Source organism: Ochotona curzoniae, unplaced genomic scaffold, assembly GCF_017591425.1.
Source record: "Ochotona curzoniae isolate NIBS_2020 unplaced genomic scaffold, NIBS_Ocur_1.0 contig_64, whole genome shotgun sequence".
In the NCBI taxonomy this organism is placed as follows: domain Eukaryota; kingdom Metazoa; phylum Chordata; class Mammalia; order Lagomorpha; family Ochotonidae; genus Ochotona; species Ochotona curzoniae.
The window spans coordinates 28,748,890-28,766,587 of record NW_024466502.1 but is presented as its reverse complement, the minus strand read 5'-3'; the positions used below and the strand labels follow the sequence as shown (position 1 = coordinate 28,766,587).

Here is a 17,698-nt window from a genome sequence, read left to right as displayed (position 1 = left end):
GTTCTTGCTTCTTTACTCAGAAATTCACTTTACTTTATAGATGCTATTTTAGAAAATCCTTATTGATATTTGAAATAAATATTCTCAGGATACTTCTCATTCATTCTCTTTACATTTCAGTTCACTGATTAATATGTTTATTTTTTTCCTCCTAAATAAGAAGAGATAACCTTAAAGGATGCTGTAAGATATTTACTTTTACGTGCGTTACAGAGGATTGATTGTTCCGACTATTAATTAAACATACCTGTATCCCACATTAGTCTGTGTCTTGGATTTCTGACTCCTGACTCCAGCTCCCTGCCGATGCAAACCTTGGGAGGCAGTGATTATGCCTGAAGGGAGACCTGGGAGATTTCGGCTATTGTGGTTATTTGATTACTAAACCAGTAAATAGAAAACTTCTCTCCCATCTACTTTCTGGCTCTCTCTTTTTTTGTATCTCCTTATCTTCCAAATACACAAAAACTAATAAGAACTTGAAAATAAATGAGGATTTTTCTCATTTCTCACAAAATGTAAGGAGCATGAAGAAATGATTTCGAAACAAAGAAAAATCAGCAAAAAAGTAGCATTTAAAATAACACATTTTAATTATTATAAAATATATAGGCTTTATCTTTTCAATACTAATTTTCTGTATCAAGTTAAAACATCCAGTGAAACTAGATTTTCTCAATGTTCAAATTTCATTTTCATAGAGGATGAGCAGTATTTTAACAATCTTTGTTTCCTGGAGGAAAAAGTGTTTTGAGTTAAGGTCCATTATGTATTCAGATAAAGTAGGTTTCTATAAAAGTTAAAAAGTAATACACAGATTATTCCTCTCTGGGATATGAGCCTCTTAGAATTAAGTAAACATATTTTACCATTTTAATCAGCAATTTCATAAAATCACTTGCTCCTGGGACATTTCTCCCATTCCTGTGACATCTCACGGAACTCTGCCATGAACTTGAGGATTTGCTCTAACTTTCATTCCATATGGCATTCTGCAAAGCTAATTACACCTGCCAGATGCAGAGCTCGGCAGCCAGGATCGGATTTGGAGAAGAGCCGGTGAGTACAGCCTCTGCTGCTGAGTTTCATGCTCACCATGCCTGCCTTTCCTGTGCACCGATTCATCAGCCAAGAAATCTGGGTCAGCAGACCATGGAAGAAAAGAGGTGATCGCAGTGATGGTTTTCCCTGCAAACTGGATGCAGTATTTAGGTAAATATCTTCTGAACTGGAAAAGAGAGAATGAAGTTTAAACAAGTGTCACTGACCACTTTGTCTTTGTCCAAAATCAATCTCATATAAAAACCCGAATCAGTACATCAAGTGACAGAATTCACATAGACTTGCTATTATTGCAGTTTAGTTTCCAGATCAATTTATATGATTTTATCACGTCCAAACATTTTTGCTGCAAGTATACAACAAGAATATTACTGCTGAAAAAGTAAAATATGTGAAGAAATGAAAATAATAGTATCAGTTGTCAAAACATCAATTAAAGTGTGTGTTACATCTGATAGATCAGACCAACAAAATTTGAACAAGCATAGTACAAACACAAATGCAGAAAGGCTTGAGCTCTAAGCAGTTGAACATATTTAGCATGAAAAGGACAAGTGCTTTGTGCATAGTAGGCAAAATATCTTTTTAATAGGTATGAGAAGTGTTTCACTTTACAGAAAACTGTGTTAGTGCTGACCTAAAGTTTTCATTCCACCTTTGCAGATGAATTGTTTCTTGACCTTGGATAGTTAATTCTCTGTGCTATAACCATAAATGACCTGCTTTCAGATTGCTATTGTATATTTTTAACTTCATAGTTATTTCATTTTCTTGACTGCTGTGGTGGAGTATCAGCTAACTAGAAGAAATATGCGCACACACATTCATGCACACATACATATATCTCACCACTGTCAAATATTAGAAAATTACAATACGAAAGTTCTTCAAAATACAATTGAACAACTACTTTAAAAAAAGATAATAAATCGTTAAGTTCTGAAAAAGATGTTATCTATTTAAACCATGAAATGCAGAACTATATAATTAACATTTTGGAATATGAGAAAGTTCTTGAAGAAGCATCTATTAAAAGGAAACTGGATGAGAAGGAGAGTGGGGGGGGGACATTGAAATATGGAATGCTGGAGTCCCAAGTTGCAAATTTTTTTTTCACCATGCCACATGGAATATTTATTCTTAACATGATTTTTGTACGTTAGGAGCAGGAGATATATTTGCAATATGGATCTGATTTTACTAGAAGAACCAATAATAAAACCAAATCAGTAATTGATTTGAATCCACAGGAGCATAAACTTAAAGTTCAACCAAGAACTACGGTTCTGGTCAGCTCTGATATTTCCTAACTGAGCTTGGTGCTGGTTAACAACATACCATAAAATCGCATTCTCAAAGTTCGTGACATGCTGGGCTCCATTTTATCCAGCTAGTCCCTCATACATGCTTAAATAACAGCCGCCTGTTGTGCAACGACCCTGGGTGAATACTCTCCTTGCTTCAGAAGTTCCAGCTGACACACTCAGCGACTCAGGAGCCATTGAGTGGCAACATACAGGTCGGAACCAAAGCGCACAAAAGCAGCAAACAGCCAGGGTAGGGAGGCAGGTCATGAAGCACAACAGCATCAGATGCGGTAGCTGACACCATTTTGGTGTACTGCATGATATCTGCATCCGTCAGCTTCTTCTCATCAGATCAGTCATTGCAACACTTCTGGTTAATAATTGTGTCAATAACAATGGGTGTTTTCCCAGTCTGTTACCGCCCTTACCACGATCAATCGGCATCAGGCTGTCCATGACCTTAATGCCAGTCTGCATTGGTTCCCACACAAAGATTCGAAGACTGAATCCGGGGACTTTCAGGCCCACTCGCCTACAAGTCTTGGAGCCAACTAGACCTTTCCCTCTGTTGCATATCCGAGGGCTTCTGCTAAATGACCCAACAGTTCCTCACCAACCACAGTATCCACACTGACATCTATTTCTTCTCAATATCCCCTTCCTTAATAACAAGCATGACAACATCAACATCGTCGGGCTCCAAGTTCAGAAACATGCCCTTCAAGCCAGAAGAGACCTCCACCATTTCTTCTGCTCAGACATTCTTGAGCCTATGTACGCGAGCAATACCATCACCCGTACTGAACACATGCCCAGTCTTCTCAAGGTAAGCGATGGAGGGATCAGCTCCAAGAATTCACTCTTTAAGAACAGAGCGCATTTCAGGAGTGCCAGAATGCCGAAGCCGCGTGTTTCCACATGGGGCTCCTAGAAGCAATGAATGATGGTCCCAGAGGGTTTTGGGAGACCAATCTAGGCCTCCGCAGAGGGCACCATCCACGGATGCTGCAGTACAAACAGAGAGCATCTTTGCAGCTTCTTCTAAGACGGCTCTTCCTCAGACTCTGACTGACTGGGATGTCAAATTGAAATCTAACCTGCTGTGCCACAGTTTCTGTACCGGTGTCTCTCATTATTTATGTGAAGGAAATAAGCATGACTTTACAATTTTGCACAATTTGTATTAACCAACTGGTAAACCGCATTCAGTGGCGAAAAGAGGCTTTCTTTTCAGCAAGATATTATCTAATAACATTGACTCTTGTTCTCGCTGCAGGTAGCATTTGAATATAATTGAATTCTACAGCCATGGTGGCTGGTGTTTTATAAACCTATGCCTCTTCTGAAGGAATGCTAGGTGACAATGAAGAAAATTCTGTGGTATTCTAGCACTGCCACAGCTTCCCAGCTTCCACAAAAGCACTAAGGTGGAAAGAGATTACTGAAACTCAATTCCTGAACCTGTATTTGTAACAATATTATTAACCTCTCTCACAGAAACGGGTTGATTTTTAACGCTTCATGTCGACAATGTTAAAAGGCTGAAAGTTTCCAGGACTGTAATCTAACCAACCCTTCTTCCCATCATCCGAGCAAATCATATTACTTTAGGGTATCAAGAAACGGCAAGAGGGGGAAAAAAAAACAAAGAAAGATTGTTTTTGCTTTCATGGCCCTTCACTCTGGCAATTCAACAGTAAATCAACAGTGAACATTTGGTTTGCCTGAGGCAAGCATGAAAGCAGCTTGCCTGTTTCCAGTTTATATTATCTTTTGTTCTTATCTGATAAGTCTTCAAAAGAAGCACAGGCTCTCCTCTCTTAGAGACCCTTCCGCACCAACGCTTCTCCCCACTGGACTTACTCATTTCATCCAAATGATAGGAAATTCAACTGTCCAACTTTACATTCGTGCGGAATATTGGTAATAAAGTTCAAAGGAAAGCCACAGAGAAGAATTCATTGCAGTGCACAGATAATTTCCCCCACAGCTATTCTTGTTTCTATTCCGACACCACAAGGCTATTGTTCTCTAAGTGAAGAATTCAGGTTTGTGGAAGGAAAATCATTCACTTGAACAAATATTTAAGGCCGGGGACATAAGAACTAATTTGAGGCTGTTATCTAACAGAAATGAATGAATGAATGAATGAATGAATGATAAATAAATATATTATAAGTGTGAACAATGCAAGATTCAAACCTTTGTAGTGACAAAAGAAAAGAAGATGGAGGAGGTTAGACTTTCTCAAAATATAGTGAGGCAGGAAGAGCAGGGAGGGTTAACAGGACATTGAGAAAGTTTAAGTGATAAGCCTGATTTAAATGGTAGTATTTGCATGAAACGTTACTTTGTTTTTCTAAAAAAAAAAAATGTATGCTGACGAGATAGCTTGAGCATATTTTCTTCGCTATTTCTTTACTTTTTCCCTTAGAAAAAGTACTCCAAAAACTATCCTCACCGTAAAACAATGAAGGTGGTTGGAGCAAAACAGATACTAAGGGAACAAGCACCAGAAATAAATTGACCTTATCCCCAGCAAATTCATGAAACAGCTCTGTTCCTGTGAATGAGGCAAATAAATTAAAACAACTATACACAAAGTGTAGATATGGGCATTCGTTGTTTTTTTTTTTATTTCTGAAGATGAAGGGAGATTATGGTCTCACTAATTTTAATTTTACCATTTTTACTTTATTTGAAACAGTGGGGTAGATTTTATACATGTATGTTTATATACACATGTATTTATTATATTACATTATATGTATAGGATTACATAGAGAAATAAAGAGAGATGACCGATATACTGCTTCATTTCCCCAAACCTTAAAATAGCAAGGTCTGGGCCAGATCAAAGATACCAGCAAATAATCCATATCTCCCAAAGGGATGACAGGGACCCAAGTGGTTGAAAAACCACCTAATGCACATCAGAGTACCAACTGGCACAATGTTGTAACCAGGAATGGAGCTAGGACTCAATTCCAGACATTTTGATATTGGATGTGTACATCCAAACCCACACCCCAACTTTTACAACAAATGCTCACTGCCCTTCTGCCATTTTAAAAAGAACCCAAATAAATGGATAATTCTCCTAGGGCTTAGAATAGAATAGATTACATGTCACCATTTCCATAAAAGGATGTTTCTATTTCCTGTCTCAAATAGCCAAACTCTGAAAATTTAAGTTATAGTATATAAAAGGAAGAATACATCACTTTTACCCAACTTTCTAGCCATGTTTTTGGACCCACCTCCTAGATGTATTCTCTAGCCACTATCCAGCTGCTGTGGCTGACACAGATTCTCCATAAATCCATAATAAAACTGCAGGTATGTGAAGAAATAAACGATCCCAACTATTGCAAATCCATTGTAAGACTGGCCTACCTGGCTCTGCCATACCCTTACACTGGCATTTCTTTTTAATTTTTAAATTAGATTTCTCAAATATAGAAAAACGTACACGAAGAGAGAACTCTAAAGCTTGCAAGTAACCGAGACTAATTCTGGGCATGCCAAGAGGTAGATTGCAGTATACGGTTAGGAAATAGGCATAAAATATTGGCAGAGCTCATAAAACATTAGCATAATTGCTTATTTTCCAAGAATCAGAAGTTCTATAAGATAATTGTTTATTTTCCAGTTAAGCATTTCGGAAGGCATGAAATGCGCTCTTCTCATAGTTTTGCAATAGAATATGAAGGAGAAAGCTTCATTATCATCGTTTTTCACTATTCACTAAAGACTGACAGTACATGTAGAAATTTGTGCTCACATTTTCAAACATCTGCAGTGAGAGGGTTAAGCATTTTTAAAACTCACGAAGGATAAGGCTTCATTTATAGAAAAATAGGAGTAAGTGCTCTTCCAAGTTCCCACAGCTTTCAGAGGCTTCAGGAAAAAAAAAATGTTGTTCTAAAAATATCAGCAGCAAGGAGGTATTGATCAAGCTAAAACCGACCCCCCACCTCTGCACAATTTCATTTCAAAGGAAATGATGTGTGACAAAGAGAGTGAGAGCCAATCGGACTAAAACCTGGAGCACTTCACCACTAATATTTTTGGAAGTGCTCTGATACAGGCTCTCCCTCTTCACTACACAACATCAAATGAGTTAGATGCAGGTGAGAAACAGAGCAGAAAAGAACACCTGACCTAGGTGGTAGTTCCAATAGACTACTCTACAAGGAGGAGAGGAAAACAAGAGAAAGAAATAGGACTCGCTGTCTCTTCACTTCAAATTTTTGAGCCCTAGCAAACCATACAATGGTTTGTTGAAAACAGATGATACAAGATGATACATAATTTGAAATAAAATTTTATTGGTTTACCTTGTAGTTAATGTGTCTATAGATATCTAGAAAAGCACATATTTTTATTGTTAAGAGAGATTCCACATGATTGATTTTGAAACAAACGAAGACATGAATTAAACATAATAATGAATAAAATCACTCATATTTATACTTCTTGAATTATCTTATATGCTAAACCAACTGATTGTGTGTCTAAAACATAAAAAATGACACAGGGCAATATGTTTTTGATAAGCAAAAGTAAGGGATTAAAAAATGAATAAAAACAGAGCAGAACGTAAAACAAGATGTCAAGTGGAAAATTTGCTAGGAATGGCAGAGGGTTTGGTAGAAGATCATTTTATAAACACCCATTAATAATTAGCTAAAGGAGAGTGGGGAGTGGTGAATGCAAATCCCTTCGAATTTCAATCTTAATAGGCACATCAATCAGTTCTTTCACAATTCTTAAAGATGGTTGTTGGTGCACTTTCTTTAAAAGTAACGCAAAACAGGGCCCAATGTGCTAGGCTAATGGCTAAAATCCTTGCCTTGCACCTGCCAGGATCCGATATGGACACCGGCTCTAGTCCCAGCAGCCCCGCTTCCCATCCAGATCCCTGTTTGTGGCCTGAGAAAGCCGTCAAGGATGGCCCAAAGCCTTGGGACCCTGAGCCTGCATGGGAGACCCAGAAGAGGCTCCTGGCTCCTGGTTTCAGATTGGCTCAGCTCCAGCTGTTGCAGCCACTTGGGGCGTGAATCAGCGGACAATATCTTCCTCTTTGTCTCTCCTCCTTTCTGTATATCTGACTATCCAATAAAAATAAAATAAATCTTCAAAACAAATGAAGCAGAAATAAATACAAAACCTCTCAGGTTTAAAACAGGATGTTTAGGATGTTTGTAGTATGTGCAACCTGAGCTGATCCCAAAACCACAGCACCCCTCCCAGATTCAGTTTGTTTATTAAGCAGCATGTTTGCTGGTGCAGATTGTGTGTGTAGAATTTGAACCATGGCAGAACTGGCTTCCTATGTCAGGGTGTACTTTTACTTGTAATCACTAGTTATCAAAACAACCATCCCCTGAGTTCCAGATACGGTAGTCACTGCCATTTATGTGGTGGCATCGTCAATATCTCCCGCCAATTTTTGTGATTTTTTTCTTGAAGATTTATTTATTTATTATCAGAAAGGCAGATTTACAGAGAGGAGGAGAAACATAAACATCTTCTATCTGCTGGCTCATTCCCCAGGTGGCCACAACAGCCAGAGCAGAGCTGATCTGAAACCAGGAGACTGGGTTTTCTTCCGGGTCTCCCACACAGGTACAGGGTCCCAAGGCTTTGGGAACTTCTCTTGTGCTTTCCGAGGCCACAAGCAGGGAACTGGATGGGAAGTGAAGCAGCTGGGATGGATACCACTGCCCATCTGGAATGCTGGCACATGGATGATGTGAACTTTAGCCACTAGGCTAATGTGTCAGGCCCACTTTTGTGGTATTTTTACTCTGGTGTATTGACATAAGGAGCCCACATGACAAGGGAGCACTTGTGTTTCTAGCTCATTGTCTCCCCTGGAACCAAAGTGCCTTCCTTCAAGCAAGGGTTATATCCACAGTGAGAAAATGCAGAAACTTTATAGGTTATTCATTAGAAGTGCTGGAAAAATGGTCCCTTCACTTTTTAACTCATGAATCTCAACCTGTATATGCCATGAATTGAGTAAATGATCAAATATAGGCCATGGGGCCTAAAATAAATCTCATATTGAAAACATGTCTCAACTACAAGAATGCCATGATAATGCCTTTAGGAGACAGTTCAGGTCTGGTCAGCATTAACAGTCTGCTGATGGTGTAGAACATGATACCAAGACGCACTGAAAATATTATGAGCTGAATCTGGAGCAATGAATCATGTATTACTTAGGCAAACGTAAGCAACATAAATGAGCCTCCTAGCATTAACAGCAATTCAAACTCTTTTTGAGAATCTGCAAAGAATCCCAGTATTTCTTTATCCTGTACACGTTTCTTTGAGTGAGTGCAAATCCACCATGAAATAAGAATTGTTTTTATGTATAAACATGCAACATATTACATATTTTTTTAAATATTTACTTACTTATGCTTATTATGTATTTTAAGTGCAGAATAACAGAGACAAAATGGAAGTCCTTGTACCTAATGGTTCACTCCCCAGTTGACTCTGGCAGCCATGGTTTGGCCAGGTTGAATCCTGGAATTATCAATTCTACCTAGGTCTGTCATAACTACGTGATTAGCATCTATAGCTTCCCAGATATGTTAACAGGCAACTGGATTGGAAATGTAGTGGTTGAGTGTGGAACGGACACCCATCTCAACCTGCTGTACCACTACACCCATCCCTGGAATCTAATTCTTGAACAACAGTAGACTCCCCTTCAGTCCATCTTGTCTTGCAGGAATAGTTGTAGCCTGCAAATTGAGGCAGGGACTGTGACTTTTCACCATGGCAGTTGCCATTAGTATTTTTTGTATTCTACTTTATAACTATTTTCATTAGAATAGTTTAAAAATCTGGTCAAGGTCTGTCCAAATATCCTGCCTCTGAGAAAAACATTGTCTAATTGCCATCCACAGACTCTTGGAAGGTAGGGAAAATAATTTTAACCCTTCTTTTAGTCCCATAATTATGCCTGCCCTGCCTGTGATAGTTAAATGTTAAAATCTGACCTGTGTCCTTCTAGCCCTCTGATCTTCTTCAATAAAACTATATTATGCAGTCACAAAGCAGTCTTTCTACCATCAATCACAGCATGAATGTGAAAAGCACCAATGGCTTTTCAACACTGCTAATGTCTGCCTCGCCATAGTATCCTATGTGCTTTAGGGATGTAATTACACTTAAAGTCCTCCTGGAGATCAGTCAGGTGCTAGGATCTCTAATCTTGTCTAATAAAGCTCAATCTTGCCACCCACTCAGACTCTCAATTCTAACACGATACTCACATTTCCACATCATTCCCACTTATCAACTAATTCTTATGTTCCTGTCTTCTCCATGCTTGAAGTATCCTATATTCATGACAGAATATTAGTAATGAAATCATAGTATAGGGGCAAAATTACCAATGACTGCATCTTTATTCTGCCTGTATTAAATTCCTTTTCACCAGTAATCAGCACAATCCATTCAAGTTTGATTTCCTGGTGCTGGTCTACTTTTAAGAATTGTGTTTTGCTGTACTTTTGATCAACAATATCCTTCCCATAAAGCATAGGTAGTATTTTTCTCTTTAAACTAATAATGAGGCTTGATCCTATAACTCTATCTAGAAGACAGAAAGGAGAGTTCGTATTGACATGCAACAACCTCTTGTTAGATTTTTGTGTAGCTTTTAGGCAAAGAGTCAGACTCGCCATGTAAGCAGATTCAGCGACAAGTATTTGAGTGCAAGCTTTTCAGAGGGAAGTGATCTGATCAAACATTGGACATGAAAAATTCAAAACATTAGTTTAGCATTTTTTTAGGTCTGCTCACAATTGATATCCACCTGTCATATGATCTTTAGAATTTATCTTTGGGAGTGGGCACTATGGCATGGTATCTTATCTTCACCAATGGTATCCCAAATGCCACCAACTTGACTCCTCTACTTCCAATCCAATTCCCTGGTACTGTGCTTTGGAACGCAGCAGATGGTCACCCAAGGGGTTGGGCTCCTGCAACCATGTGAAAACCTGAAGAAGTACCTGGCTCCTAGCTTTGAAACAGCCTAGCTTTGGCCATTTGGGCCATATGGGGAGTGAACCAGCAGATGGTGTCTCTCCTCTTTCTGTAACCCTGCATTCTAGATGAAAATAAATAAATAAATAAAAGGAAATAGCCTTTTAACATTTTTGTTTCCTTCTTCTCTCCTTCTTTCTGTCTTTGTTCCTTTCTTCTTCACATTGTTCAATGATAAAATTAAAATGGTCAGCAGATGCATGAGGAAATGCTCAGATCACTAGTCATTAGGAAGATGCAAATAAAAAGCAACAATGAGGCTTTACCTCACTCAATTAGAACGGCTGTTACCCAAAAATCAACAAAATAACAAATATTGGCAAAGATATAGAGAAAAAGCTACTCTAACAATGTCAACTTTTTCAACCATTATGAAAACAGTATGGAAATTCCTCAGAAATCTAAAAATAGACATGCTATAAGATCCAGCTCTTCATTCTGAGAATGTACCTAAGGAAAATAAAATGATGTATGAGATTTATCTGTACTCCATGATTTGTAATATCAAATACATAAAGTATAATAATAATAATTGAATGTTTAAAACTGAAATTGTCATATTATTACATGATAATTATTTATATTCCTGTTTGGAACTGTGGTCTTTCTACTTTAAATTTGTTGAGCACTATAACTTCTACAGCATTTAGGAGTGATTATAAAATAAATCGAAAATATACAATGGAATAATTAAAAGAAAAGATAGACTATGAAGAGAAGGAATAGTGTTACATGCTCAGAGCTGCACAAATAAAATGCATAAAATCTGTGGTCTTTTAATAATAAAAATTAATTAAAAAAAAAGAAAAGAAAACATAATGAGAAAAGCCTTACAGATGTGAATCAAATTAGGTCATAATGAGTTAGAATAGAGCACAAATCCAGTCATTTCTATGTCTATAGGACAAAATTTGGACACAGGGACAAGAGATTGGTATAGGATGAAAGGCCAGCAGATGTTTGAAGCAGATTCAAACAATACAGCAGCAGCATAAAGAATGCCAAGGACCACTAGAAATTAACAGAATGACGGAAAGCAAGGACAGATTCTTCTCTAGAACATTTAGAAAGACCATGGCCTTACTGAGATCTCGATTTCCTACTTCTGGACCCTGAACTATGACAGAATAAACAAATACATTTTCATTGCTTTAAATCACCCAGTTTGAAATGGCAACCCTAGCAAATTATCAGACAGGTAAAAGCAGGAAGCCAATAAGTAGCTTAATAACTGTGAGCCACTGGAGCATAATCCCACCTGGGAATCCTGTGTGCCAATAGAAAATGCATTCTTTAGTTAATTCCTCTTGATAGCCACAGGAGCTGAGGTAATTGTTTGCCAATTCTCTTGAAAGTTTTCTAACAGGGATGGCATTAGGCCCTAAGGTCTGTGGTCTGTGAGAAAGAGCCTATCAAATGCATCAAACAAAACTGTGTTGAGGTGTGGATGACTACTTTTACCCACCAACATTTCCAACCTGAAGAATCTGTTTTGGCAGTCATGGATAGCACTCAGTCAAGAAGGCAGAGAAGTGCACCTGGATCTAGGTTGTGCTTGCATAGAAATGATAAGGACAGGTAGAATACAGATGTGGCACAGAAAGTGCCTGTTATAGATGATAAAGTAAATCAATGCTATTTGTCAGCATTAAATAAAGATGGTGTTCCACAGGCAGATGTTTTCTCCCTTAATTTTTCTGAACTCTAAGACTTAGCAGCTCTGTATTGCATTAAACTCTAGCCACACAGAACCTTGTTTGCAGTTGCTTCTGTAATGATTTTTGCTCTCTCACTACTGCGATGATGTCTCTGTCACATTTGCTCAGACTTGCACGATCTTCCATAGAAAACAAAGCCATCCCTCTTGGGTTACTTTCAGATAGTCTCCTCCAAACAGATGGTGGCTCTTTAAATCACATTTCCATGAAGAACTACACAACCAAGTATGTCCATGCTGGGATTACTGTCTCAGTGAGACCTGCCAACTCAACTACATGTTGTGCCAGAGCCAGACCTTTAATTTTCCTAGGGCCTGATGCTGAGCAAGCATTACCTGCCCAAATTCCCTCCTCCTGTATGGTCATTTCCATTATGTAGTCCTTATGACTCTCAGTTGGCATACCTTTTAAATCACAAATGTCCCAAGAGCATTAAATATTTTAGAAGGATTGGCATCCTCCCCACTAGAAATCTCTTCATTTTGTGCAAATTTGTTCGTTACATTAATGATATAAAAAAATTGTGTTCTTATATAAACTCCAAGTATACTCATTGTTCTTTAAAAGGAACTTGCTAATGAGTATAACTAACCTCAAGAGAAAGAGGGCATGTGGGTAAGAGTAAATTGTTTCCATTCTCACCAAGGCAGTTAGGAAAACAAGGTGACTTTTTCTATTAATATAATATTCATCTTATATACTTGGAAGAATACGTTAAAATTAATCACCCAGGTTTTTGATTAAAAATGATTTATTTGTTTAAAATAGAATTGACATGTTTGTGTTACTATTGCTATGGCTGCTTCATGGATAAAGACAAACGAGCCCCTATAGCTATGTAATTTAAAGTTAAGAGAATTGAGTGATAGTCAATTTATCAACCAATCAGTCAAATAATAAAAAAAAAAAGGTTGTGATGAATGTTATTATAAAAGGAAGAAATTGCTGCAATTCAGACTACAGAACAGCAGAAGCCAGCCAACTGATGAAATCTGTCACAGGATGACCTCTCAGGATTTACACTTATTCTGAAAACGAAAGGAATAGAATGGGATAAAGCATTAGAGAAAATGTTCCAAGCAGAAAGAAAAATCTGTGTAAAGAATCTCATATTAGAAAGGAAAGGACACACTGAATCTGAAAACAGTCCTATATGTGTGCAGCGTGGCAGAGATCAGCTCAGGGTCTTCTGCAGTGTACAAAAAAACACAGGCCTTAAGATGGTAGGAATATCCTTCCCCAGTAACTCGAGTTTTCAGGAAGTGATGACAGGATGCTTTAGAATATTTTAGGATAATGTGTGCTTTTTTTTTGTTGTGCATTAAAGAAAAATTCAGGGAAAGCAGAGAGAAGAGTTAGTATTCTCTATGAGAGTTGCCACATGAGTGGTCAATCATTTTTAATTGGGAGATATGATGATTTCTGGCTTTCTGCTTTATATTTTATTACACTGATGTAACTTGCATCACTGTATCTAGACAAGACTACACAGCAATACAGAATTACATATTTTATAATAAATTTGAAAAATCAGCCTATTCATTTTGAAATTTGAATAAGTTACTTTGAAATGATGAAAAATAAGATTTGATGACTATTAAAACTGCGACTAAATTTTGAATTGGAATTAAATATATACATTTTTTAATCTTTACCTTGAAATGTGATGAAATAACATTTTTAGTGAATATATCTAAGCATGAATATTTTACCATGGCTGTAATGGAAGTGAATAAATATAAATTAAGGGTTAAAACTTGTCATGAAGTGATAAATTTCCCACTATGCATAAAAGAACAAAAACATAAAAGATATATGTTTTTTGGCTCTTGTGTTTTGCTTAGGCATGAGTAACTATAATTTCACGTTGTTGAGAAGTATGTTTATTTTCTATTTATTTCTGCAGAAGAGGAGATGAGGAGAGAGAGAGAGAAGGCAATAGACAAAGTCCTCCCATACACTGCTTCATTCTTTAAATGCACGCAACAGCCATGACCTGGTCAGGCTCAGAGCCAAAAGCCAGGAACTGGATCCAGGCTTCCTATTGTGGGACAGATACCCAGGCCATTTAGCCACTGCCTGCTGCCTCTCACTGTGCACACTATCAGGGCACTCCATTTAGAAGAGAGCTGGGATTTCAAACTGAGCAACTTGATACTAGACGTGGTCATCTCAAGCATTATGCTAACCATCCATCCTAGTATTTTCTCACTTTTACATCTCAAGCTACAAATTCCTTTGTCAAATAACTCCTTGACAATATTAACAGGCTGCACCTCTAGACGCCTCATTTAAGGGTAAAGTAGCATAAAAGTTTGACTTTTTTTTACTTAATGAATCACATGTTTTAAGACAACTCAGGAATAACTTATACTCCTCGAAGATACACTGTAGTTTTATTAATTTCAAGAAAACATTTGATCATATCTCACTTTAATACTTATAATAATTGTACTTATTTTGAAGGTCATATTAATTAATACATTAATTGGCTATACGTGGACACTATTTCAGGACTGTGGTGCATTTTGACCTAAATATTTCTAGCAATTTCCTTTTCTGATATTTTCATCTAACAGTACTTTTATTTAATGAAATAATACAAGCTTCTTCTCTCTCTTTTTTTTAATCCAAACAGAGCTGGACTTATTCCCTAAGAGGATACGTAAAGAAATTGACATTATTAAAAGCACATCCAGAATATATGCAATATAGGCATGTGAGAAGTGGCACAGAATTGTGGGTGACATATATATTCTATAATAATATGCATAAACTGTTGTTAAGCTGAAGACCTAGAAAAAAAATCATTGAGTTGTTGTGGGATACTAAAGCCAATAGCAGTGGCAAAATGATGGATTGAGGTGCAAATAAATCAATCTGGCAAGTCTAAAACTATTTTTGGAACATGAAATGGTCCATGAATCTTGCCTTAGACAGAAGCATGATATAGACTCTTAAATGCACTCAAATATCCCTGACCTAAGATTGGACAACATATCCTTTAGTTTTGTATGTGGATTATGTCTCCCCTTACCAAAACAGCCAATGGGGGTGAACTTTACAATTCCTTCAATCTGAAGTGATCAAATCAAAGGCTTAGAGATCCTGTCATGTATATTGGGTTAGATGATCAGAAAATGGGGGCTGACACTTATTACAGCAGGCCATTTAACACTTGAGATACCTGCATTCTGTATCAAAGAAGCTGGAATCAAATCACTACTCCACTTCCAATTCAGCTTTCAATTAATGTCCAACCTGGGAGGCAGCAGGTGTTCCCAAGATGGGAAACCTAGAGGTTTTCCATATACTTGAGCCATCCTGCTGGATGTTCTAGACTCCCACTTTGGACTGGTTAAACCCTGATATTTGCCATCACATATGCATTTGTAGAGTGAATCAACAAGTGGGCAGTCTCTCTCTCCCTTTGTGTTTTGGTGTCTATATGATTCTCTACCTTTCAAATAAATACAAATAAAATAAGTAACATAATTGTGATATTGCCCGAAATACCAGAGGACCAGTTGCCAGAATACAGCTAAAGAGCATCTAGACAATGCAATCTAAGTGTAAGAGTGTGGCAGATGGACTTTCCGATAAAACATTTGAGGAAGAACGCCATATCGGAATCAAGGGATAGAGCTAGAAGCTGGAAAAACAATTTAGATGGATAGGTGGACGAAAGGAGAATGTGAAGTAATTGTCATGTTTCTGTGGGAACTTTTAAAACTAAATGTGATAACTGTCTGACATAGGCTGGCTCTATTTTTCCAACCACAAATGAGAAAAGGAGGAAATTTTCAGGAATATCACTTGTCACTACAGAAACGCCTCCCACACACATACACACAATTACTGGTTTTTGTATTTGACATACAAAAAAGAAAATTGAAAAAATCTACATCTTTAATGAAATAATGAAAAATGATCATGTGAACTTATTGTTTACTCATTTTGCTCTGATTCCACAAGAAAGAATATTCACATAGCTAGAGGGCTCTGCAATTCAACATTTCGTTTAGAGGTCTAATGCATTATCTGGCATACATTGGATGCTTTCAAAAAACTTTGCTGACAAACACTTGCCTTGAAACCAGATAAAGGAGTGAAGGATGAAATAAATAAATGAATAAATAAAAACCAATTATTCTGAGCCTGCTGTTTTATAAAAATGTAAGTTTGAAGGAAATATAAATGAGACATGTATAGAACACAATATTGAATGGATTAGTCAATAGCATACAAATTTAAAAGAAATAGGAGAATCTAGAATAAGATTGAAGTAAAACAATGCAGAACCATTCATGTAATATTTTATACAGTTGTATTATCTTCAATATGTTTATTTTTATGATTCTTATTTTATAGAATACCCATTTATTGCATTAATTTGGTTATTTGGAAACTGTGTCATGACTATACTCTGTAGATATTTTATTTAAAAAACAGTATTTCAGTAAAGCACTATAGTATGAGTAAAAATATGTATAATGGACCACAATTTTCTTTGTGTACCACAATGCAATGTTTTAAAATATTATACAGGTCACATTTAATGTGCATGAAATTTAAGAACAACTGTAACTTGTTTATAGCAGTACTAACTTTGCTGGCCTTGTTGAAATTTCAGTCAGAAAATATTAATAACTAAATTGTCAGTGAACATGAAATATGAATACATTTGTTTTCTACATGAAAAGAAAAAAACCACAGAAGGTTCTTATGTTATTTGCTTATCCTTGCTCTATAAATACGACAGTTGAATTAAGTGTCAAATATTAACAATATGATTAAAAGAACTGAGGTCCAGGCATACAAGTGTATACATGAGACAATGCAGCAGTCAACACCGAATATAATAACTAATATCAGATTTCTTTATTGTGAGCCATGTTTCCTTTCCTTTCTATACAAAGCATTTTCAAAATCACCAAACTAGCTTCTATAGGTAGCATTATGGTAACTCGTACATGACATCAAATATTGGAAAAGAATAACTAAGAATTAGCTCTTTCGTCCTAGACAAATTTCTATTCCAAAAAGATTTTTTTTCAACAGTGAGTGCTAAAGACTGTATTCAAATCTATTAAAATATATTTAAATATGACTTTCAAATCAGGATTTCATAGGGTAAAACAAATCTCTTGAAAATAAAAATATTCTTATTACTGAGGTAGTAATTGATTTTTTAGTAAAATATGAGTTTCTATCCCATAGCCTATTTCTCTACTTGATACCTTAAATGCCTTTAATCAAGTAATTTTTATTCACTTTTTTTAAAAGCCACAATCTTCCTGAAAGTCTTAGAAATATTAAAAATCCCTTCTTACTCCTTGTCTCTCATTCTTTGTATCTTTCTTTTGTGCTCATGTACACACACATACACACACACATTGGCTTTATTGCTTAGAAAAGTATAGTGGTGGCAGAATCAGTTTATAGAAAAGATAAAAATCTAGCCTCTAGGGGGAAAATTGCCATATATCCTATTAAAATTTTTCTCTCCGTGTTCTTATTGCTCTGCTCTATTAT

At 36.7% G+C, this 17,698-nt stretch overlaps 1 pseudogene; it reads right to left on the bottom strand.

The window, feature by feature from the left end:
• Positions 1-2,553: 2,553 nt before the first annotated feature.
• On the bottom strand, positions 2,554-3,396 carry LOC121163777 (annotated as a pseudogene).
• Between the last annotated feature and the right edge of the window lie 14,302 nt (positions 3,397-17,698).